The sequence below is a fragment of the Alligator sinensis genome, unplaced genomic scaffold, assembly GCF_000455745.1.
Source record: "Alligator sinensis unplaced genomic scaffold, ASM45574v1 scaffold463_1, whole genome shotgun sequence".
NCBI classification, from domain to species: Eukaryota; Metazoa; Chordata; order Crocodylia; family Alligatoridae; genus Alligator; species Alligator sinensis.
In genome coordinates, this window is record NW_005842584.1 from 175,419 (window position 1) to 184,371 (window position 8,953).

Sequence of the window (8,953 nt, forward strand, 5' to 3'; positions counted from 1 at the left end):
CCTTCCAGAGCTGGGGGGGCAACCCGGAGTCCTGCCCCCTGCCTTTTACCGGCCCTGCTCTAACCATTAGACCCTGTGCTCATCTGGGGCTTCAGGGTGAAGGAGCCACTAGGGGGCGCCCAGCCTCTACGCAGGGTGCCGGGCTGGCGTGGGCAGGGCAGTGCCTCCCCAGAGCTGGGTGACTTTAGGCACCCACTCCCCCCAAAACGGTGTGTTAACCCTTGCCCTGCCAGGCATACCGTGGGCTGCGTTGGCAGCATTCATGCTGGAGGCTAGAGAGCAAAGGCACAGTAGTGTGCGTGTGTGTACACGTGTGCATTTGAGAATGAGTGTGTGTGTATGTGCACACATGCATGTTGGGAAGTGTGTGTATGTGGGGCAGTGTGTGTGTTCACATCTGAGAGTGGGGGAGTGTGCATGCGTGTGGGGGGTGTGTGCACATACATGTGGGGGAGTGTGTATGTACAGATGTGCATGTGGGGGAAGTGTGTGTATGCCAACATGCATGTGGGAAGTGTGCGCGCGTGTGTGTGTGCACACGTGCATGCAGGGGAGTGTGTATGCACACGTGTGGGGGAGAGTGTGTGCGCACATATGTGTGATGGGAGTGTGTGTACACATGTGCATGTGGGGGGGAGTGGGAGCATGTGCATGTATTCAAGTGCACAGGTGTGTTTAAGGATGAATGTGTGCACATGTGTAGGGGGACTGTGTGTGTATATGTGCATGTGTGAGAGTTGAGGGCTGTGCATACAGGTGTATGTGTATGCAAGAGTGCACAAGTGCCTGTGAAGATGAGTGTGTGCACATATGTGCACACTTGTATGTGTGTGTCAGGGCATGCACATGTATATGGGGAGAGGGTGTTTGCACATGTGTGTGGGGAATGTCTGCACGTGTCTGTGTGTGTGCAGGTACATGTGCGTCTGTTTTCCTTTGGAGGGGGCATCTGGTGGGGTGTCTGCATGGGTCTGTGTGTTTCAGTGTGCAGGGGGGTATGTGCGTGCATGCACGTGCATGTGGGGGGGGGGTGCCTGTGTGTGCACATGCATGTGTGTGTGTGTTTGTGGGCAGGGGTTTGTGTGGGGTGTCTGTGTGTGCGTATCTGCACAGGCAGACTGTGCAGATGTGTGTGTGGACATGTGTGGGTCTGCATCAGTGTGTGCCGGTGTGTGTGTGTGTGGGATGTGTTTGTGGTACAACCTCCCCCCTCCCCGCCCCGCAAGAGCTGGGAAGAGCTGTCTGGAGGGTAGGAAGGAAACTGAGGCAGGGAACAGGGGGCCAGTGGTCAGTGGGGAGCAGAGACCAGGTCCTGCCAGGCTGTGCCACCACCACCCATTTTGCTTCATTAATTAACGAGCTATTGGTGTAGCTGCTACCTTTGGGGGCAGGTCCTGCACCCTGTGATGTCTTGAGGTAGACTTAGCATGCACCTGTGGGTCAGGGGCTGTATGCAGAGAGTGACAGTCCCTAGGTAGAACATGGGCTGGGGAAACTGAGGCACAGAGAGAGGAGTCATCCTACAAAAGCCAGGGAGAGAACCCCGGTGTCCGGCGCCCAGGCCCTACTCCAGACTACAGCACTGTCAGGGCTTCTGGGCGGCCCCTGGGAGCAGGGGTGATGGTTGGGCGGGGGGCGGGCTGTGCCAGCCAGATGCCAGCCAGGCATGTGGGCACTGTGCCAGCCAGCTCCCATGCAGCCTTGCACAAGGGAATGGGGGCAAAGGCAGCTTATGGCCTGGGGTGGCAGAAGGGGCAGAAGGGACACAGTGCCCAGGGGGTTTGCTGGTTCTTGCATGCGTGTGCATGTGTGTGCAGGCAGATGTGTCTGAGTTCATGTGTGTGCATGCATGTGTATGCACAGGGAAACTGAGGCAAGGCCAGACTGGCAGCAGTACAAAGGGGCACAGCTCTCCAGGGCAGGGCCACTCCATGCCCATATATCAATCTGCGGGCATGTAATGCTATGCAGGTTTGTCTGTGTGCACATATATGTGCCTGCGTGTGCTAAGCAGCATCCACCTGAACCTGCTTGTGAATGGGGGGGGGGGCATTTGCCTGCATTTACATATGTTGCACATTTGCATATATTTGCATGCACGGCTGCAGGCATGAATGGGCATGTGCATGCACTGGCATGGGCCTGGGCATGCCAACCTGTGTAGCCAGTTGCATGTGCATGTGTGTACGCAGGCATATACAGGGGAGTGCATGTGTGTACACACGTGTGCAAACACTCCAGGGGTGCTCTTTGTGTCTGATTGAATCTGAGGTGGTGACAGACCCTGTGTCGCCTTGCACAAACGCACTCCCTGCATGCCTGGCATCGTGGGGCTGTGAGCGGCCTGCCAATTGTGGCTGCAGCTGTTCCCTTCCCCAGAACTGGGAAGGGAACCCAGGTGTCCTGTGGGGTCCGGAAGGAGCGGAGCCCCCCTCCCATGCCAGCCCAGGTGCAGCTGGAGGAGTTGGAGCCCGTCTCTACGCCAGGTGCTGCAGGGAGGATACAGCCGGGCCGGGGAGGGCAGGGGGCCAAGGCTCCGGGCTGGGGCTCCTTCTTCCTGTTGACACCTCCTGTGCCAAGGCCTGGCCTTGGCCCACGGTGGTCCTGGGGGCAGGACTGGCCTGGCACCGCTCTCTGGGGCTGCTTGGAGGCATAGGCAGCTGTGCCCATGCCTGGGATAGAGCTGGGCTGGGGCCTATGCTCTGCCCCGGGAATCATCCAGCGGCTGTTAACGCAGACCCTGCCTCCCCCTTGCAGCTCCCTGCCAGGGGCTGCAGGGGGGCGCTGAGGGTATCTGGGCTGGAAGCTGCTGGGGGGATACAAGTTTGCTGGTTCTCAGCCTACTCCCAGAAAGGGGCCACGAGCCAAGCAGACGGCGCTCCCAGTGTGCTCCAGGGCACTGCGTGGCATCACAGGAGCCATGAGCACCCCAGCGGGCTGGGATCACAGCAGTGGCACCTTCCACTCCTTGCGCCTCAGTTTCCCCACTCGCTGCACAGTCCCAGCAGCAGCCCGGCGGAGCTCCTGGGTGCCACTCCTTGCATGTGGCGGGGGTGCCCCCCCCGAGCCCACGGCCAACAGCTGCCTCCGCAATGGCCCGTGGCCACCTGTGCAGCTGCACCCACCCCCCAGCTCTGCTGCACAGCGCCAGCCCCCGGCCGCCTCCCACAGTGGAGCGTTCGAGGACGGTCTAAAAAGGGCCCAGATGGGAAAACGATTAAGGGGAAGAGGGGGAAGAATGCAGGTCTCTATTTTTAGCCTGTTTTTCTGGTATTTCTGGGCTAATGGATGGGGAAGGGATCACACCTGCCAGCCCCACTCCCTCCGCATGGCTGGGAGGAGGCCGGAGCCAATCAGGCATGGAAGGAGCCGGGGAGGGAGGGGGTCAGGAGGGTGGGGGGAACCCTGGCTGTGAGAGGGCCAAGCCTGCCCTGGGGGCTGACAGTCAGAGGGGCCAGGCTCTCCCTTGTTCTTGCTGGATAGGGTCACCTCTGGGGTCTGACTCCAGATGCAGGAACCCCCTCCCAGGCTCTGCGAGTGACAGTAACTTCAGCCCCCTCCCTACCGTCTGCTATGACCCCATTTTCTAGGTGGGGAAACTGAGACCTCAGAGGGTTTGGATCAGCCTGGGAGCCCCAGCTGGAATCCAGGTGTCCTGGTTCCCTGCCTCCCTCCACCCCTTGTGCCAGGCCTGCTGCACCCCAGTCCTCTCCTGGAGCTGGGGAACCCAGGAGTCCTCCTGCTCTCCACCCACCCGTTAGACCTCACTCCCCAGCATCCTGCCTGGATAGAGCCGCTCAAGGTGGAGATGCAAAGCAGCCGGGCTCCTAAATCCCTTGAGCCCGGATGGGAGCTGCAATGGCAGTGAGTTGTCACAACCAGTGTGCCGGACTTGGGCTGTGCCCCTGCCAAGCCAAGTCACCTCGGGCAACTCCCTCCCCACACCCCCATGCCTCAGTTTCCCTGCCTGTAAAATGGGGGGTAATACTATCTGTTGCTAGCTCAGAGCTGGAGGAGGGCACAGTTAGCTTTGTCTAGGAGCTTTTCCCCTCCTTTCCTTTCCCCTCCCCCTGCCTGGAATCGCAGAAGGAAAAAAGCTTCTGGAAGGTGAAGAAATCCAGAGGTTTCCGTCCAGCAAAACAGAACCCAGCCCCTGGCCCCCGGCCGGGGCTGGCGCAGGAGCTGTTGCCTGGCTCTGGGTCCTGCTCCAGCACCAGGAAGGGAAGGAAATGAGCAGCGCAGACATGGCGTGTGGCAGCCTGCTTGCTACCTGCCTCCGTGCTCGCCACGCACCGTCTGGATGCCCAGATGGCGGTGGGGGAGAGCCGGTGGCGGAGCTGGCAGCCTCCCTGAGAGTTTCTTCGCATCAAACAGCCCCTGGAGCTGCTGGGAAGGCATGGTCGCCTGCTTGGGGGTGGGGGAGGGGGACAAGGACCACAGTAAAGCAAGCCAGGCATTGCTGAAATGCAGCCACTTCTGGGGTGTGACATGGCTCACAGCAACATAGTTCAAGCATCATTTACCCAGCCCTGAAATGCAGCCACCTCTGAAGCGTAAAACAGCCTAGGCCTTTCTCATGCCCAACAGGTCCTTGCACAGCCTCTGCCCCTGATATTGCCACAGCCCCTGCTGCGGGGAGCTGGGTCAGCAGGCAGCTAATTGCCCCCAGCTGTCCAAGGTGCCTGCCCGGCCTGGCTGCTGGCTCATGAGCAGCAGCTGTGGCAGTGCCCAGAGGCCGCTCCATAGAGCAGCTGCCGCTGCTTTGCTGTTGATTCCTTCGTACCCAGTTCCTGCCTTTCATTCCTGGCTTCCCAGGCCCTGGTCCTGCTTCCTGGCTGCATCCTGCCCTCTTTGTTCCCCATCCAGCCTGGGCCCCTGTTGCTTTAGCCCTTCCTGGCAATCCTGGCATCCTGGCCCAGGGGCTGGGTTATGCAGGGGTCCGTCCTGAGGAAGGCTTCTGATTGGCTGGTCCCCAGGAGGGGTTTTGCCCAGACTCCTGGGTTCACTTCTCCATGGTGCTCCTGCCCTGGAAAGGGGGGCCTTGTGCAAGGCTCTTCACCTCTCCAGGCCTCAGTTTTCCTGCCCCTGTCCTGGCCTCTTGCTCTGGGTCTGTACAGCACCTAGCACCAGATCTCTGCTCCAGCCCTGTTTGCACTGGGGAGCTGTCTTCCAGCTCTCCCCGCCGTGGCTTGGGCAGCAGACACCACCTGCCTTCTCACCAGCTGTGTTGGCACAAGGGAATGGGGCAGATGGTTGGCGTGCCCTGGCCTGGGGCCCCCCCTCGCCCCCTCTGTGCCATCTGGGTGGGCACGGAGCCTGGCTCCGGAGCTCTTCCTGATGGGGGGAGGGGCAGCACAACGCTTCCCGTTTAATTTCAGGTTGATTTGCATTTTAATAAGTGAAACTGCCCCCCCACCACGCTCCTCCGCCCACTCTCCTGCGGGGCCTGGCGTGGAAAATGAAATCCAGGCCCAGGCGAGGGATTGATGAAGCATCTCCTTATGAGCCAGCGCAGCTCCAGGGGCTTTTGTACATTGGTGCTCTGCTAGCCCGGGGTGGGGGGGGAGGCTGCAGGGCTGTGGGGTGGCACCAGTGTACCCCCTTCCTGCCAGGCTTGTGGCACTGGGATGCTCCTGATTTACCCCAGTGTCAGGGGGAGAAAGTTCTCTTAAGGACCCATGTTTTGGGGGGTTGAAAGGAGACTTCCCTTGCCCCCCAGGAGTGTCTTGCCTGTGTCAATGGGTTTACACAGCACATGGGGTGGGGCAGTTAGCCTGGCAGATTGCCAATTAGCCTGCCCATGCGCTAATGATGGCCGGGTAGGTGTGGCTATATGGCTTCTGTCTGTTATTCCCATTACCCAGGCAAGGCCAGGCTGAGGCCCATGGAAAGACTTGGGGTCATATCTACACGCCCAGAACTTTTTGTCGATGCAGTCCCTGTTAACGCCTGGGTGGGCTAATTAGCTCACCCAAAGTAGTGTGTGGACCAGGGGACATGGTTAGAAGGTCCTGAGCTCCTCAGGACGTAGGAGTTATCCCTAAATATCCCTCAGGATTTGGGCGCTCTGCAGAACCTGGGCACCAGGCTAGGTCTACTCACAGACCATGCCGTGGGCTTGGCATGGGTGGGTGCGGACAGGAGCTTGTCCAGAGAGGGAAAGTTCAGTCTTGGCTATGCAGCACCCAGCAGGGAGTCAATGCCATGTCTTGCTGCAAGGGGCTGCTGGTCAGAAGCCCCCCAAATTATTCTGTCAGTGGCTTCACTTGCAAGACAGGAGACAGAGCGGTGGGTGAACCCAGGCGTCCTAGGTCCTGAGGTATGTGCTGTCCAGCAGCAGCGGAAGTGACAGCGACAAGGACAGTGAGTGAACTCAGGATATAAACCCCAAATCAGGGTTTGGACTAAAGGACTTCCGGCCCTACCAACTATGAAACTATGACTGCGGGCAGGTGAGGGTGGGTGCACAAGGGCGTAGAGGAGTGGGTGTATTTATTGTGGTTTTAAGATGTGTGTTGGAAAGTTTATGATAGAGTATGCATATATATAACTTTCTCTCTATATATAGAAATGAATTTGAATTAAAAAAAAAAAGTGCTGTTTCAATGTGGTGCCATTGCATGTGTCCAACACGCCAGGGCGTGGGTCACACATCACACACAGACAGAGCCTGGCAGGCAGCACTGGGGGAACCCAGGAGCCTGGACTCCCAGCTCCTGCTGCTGCTCTAACTGCTAGCCTGCATGCCCCGTCACCTTGCTAGTGATGGCTCTGATGTCAAACTGTGCTATTTACAACTGAGCAGCTTGTGCCAGCTTGGGCGTGGGCAAGCCCTAAGCAGCACTGGACAAGCTGGTCTGGCCTGCAGAGACTATTCCCTTCCTAACAGGGCTTGCTGGAAGCCAGGCAAGATGCTGAAATACTGCTACTATTCCCCCATAGCATGTATTAATGTGAGGTACAGCCCACAAAAAGGACCGGGGGTTGGCCTGGTGGGATGGATGCTCCTAGCCATCTCCCCCCTGGCAGAGATCTTCCTTGCCTGGGGCATCTGCCCTGCTGCCTTCCGGCTGGAGCCAGCCGGTGCCGTGTCCTAACCCCAGACCACTATGTTAGCGTCTAGTGTAGATCCTTTCCACCTGGTGCAGCCTCTCCCACTGCCACCAGCAACAGGTTCCTGGCCCCCAAGGTGAGACAACCTGTTTAAATCTCCCTGGATAAATGTTTGCTCTTGGTAAATGGATTGGTTCTGTGTTTGTGTAGTGTTCTCCGCAACGGGACTTGGAGAGACTGCACCTTAACTCCTATGTCATTCCCAGCCTTTCTATACACTCATGGAAATCATACTGGCATCTGGAGTGGGCAGATGACCAGTTATCCTGGGATAGCTGCTGCAAGGGATTATGTTGCGGTGCCTAGCTGGTGGAAGAGCTAGGTGCTGCAACAGCATCTCTTGCACAACATGCACTTCCCCTCCCAAAAAAAACAGCTGCTGAAAATGGTAGTTTGCATTATACGTGAGAAATAGGGTAAAGGCAGTTTCAGTGGCTCCCTAGATGCAGCTACTGGCTACAAGGAAAGGGGTTTTTTTCTTCTATCTTAAAAACAAGGTGCAGGTTTTATTCCGGGCTGCACTGTATTCAAGAAAATATGGTAATAGCCTGTTTTCATTGCACAAGCGGCTGCCCTGGGAGAGAAGCAGACATGTGAGACTTATTCTGGCATAATTTATGCCCCTGCAGTTTGGCCACTTGTGACATTTGGCCATTTTGTGACATGTATCTAAGCAATGCATAACAGGTACAAGCGCCCTGGTTGTTGCTGTGGCTATTCTACCCTGAAGTCTAGTCCCAGCCTAAGGACAACTATGCCTTAAGAATGAACCCAAGCTAGGGGTGAGGTTTTATAAGCAGCAGGGTCTGTGCTACACATCATGGGGCCCTGTTTCCAACTCTTGCCACGTATAGTGGCTGCAGTTCAAATTTTCCATGCGGGGAGCCAGGGCCAGGCTGGGGGGACATACGTAATGGTTGAAGTAAACACCAGGCTGGGTGAGAGGGATATGGGAAGCCTGGGGTCTCTTGCTGGCTTTTTTGGGAGACCTGAAGCTAGGCATCCCCTTGCTTTCTGCCTCAGTTTCCCCATTGCATTCAGCCTCCTTTCCCCCCACCTTTTAAATCTTTGCAGGGGGGGGAAGGAACCTGTAGGGGGGAGTAGCCGTACCTCTGACACACTGCAGTTTGTAGCCCAGAGCAACCCCTGCAAGCCACAGTTAGACACCCAGGGCCTGGGCATACGTTCATTTTATGGCGTGAAGGGATCTGCTTCCTGATCCCAACAACCATGTCTCATCCATGTCACAGATGCAGGGCAGGACATGAGATTTTGGGATTGGGGATCAGATCCCAATTGCGCCGTTACTACTTGCTAGTGCAGGAGGTGCCTGGAATCGTGATCACAAGTCTCAAACCGCCTCCAGGGAGGTCCCAGGGCCGAGTCCGGCAATCAGCTGATTGTGGGTCCCGGAGCTGGCTGGAGACTCTGGTGCTGTCCTGAGGCTGGGGGAGCTGTCAACCAAACCCTGCCATGCAGCTGGCATCAGGCATTCAGTTTAAGGCCCGATGGAAACCAGCCACACAGTTACCACACATATTTTGTGGAGCAGCGTTGTGGCCGGTTTCGTGTTTTGTGGCACCATTAATTGCCTGAATATGTGGCCAGGTGATGGCTTAAGATGTTTGCCAGGGGCCCTGAAAGGATCAACTGAGCAGATGCAGCTGATCATGATCATACAGGGAGGGGAAACTGAGGCACGGGGAGCGGAGGGGACACATTGGAGAGCTGAAAGCAAACCATGCAGGCTGCTGCTCTGCTCATTAGACAGCACAACCTTCTGAAACTGTCAGCTGAGCAGGAGGGGGGGGCAGCGGGTGGGCCGGGGGGAGCGGTGGGG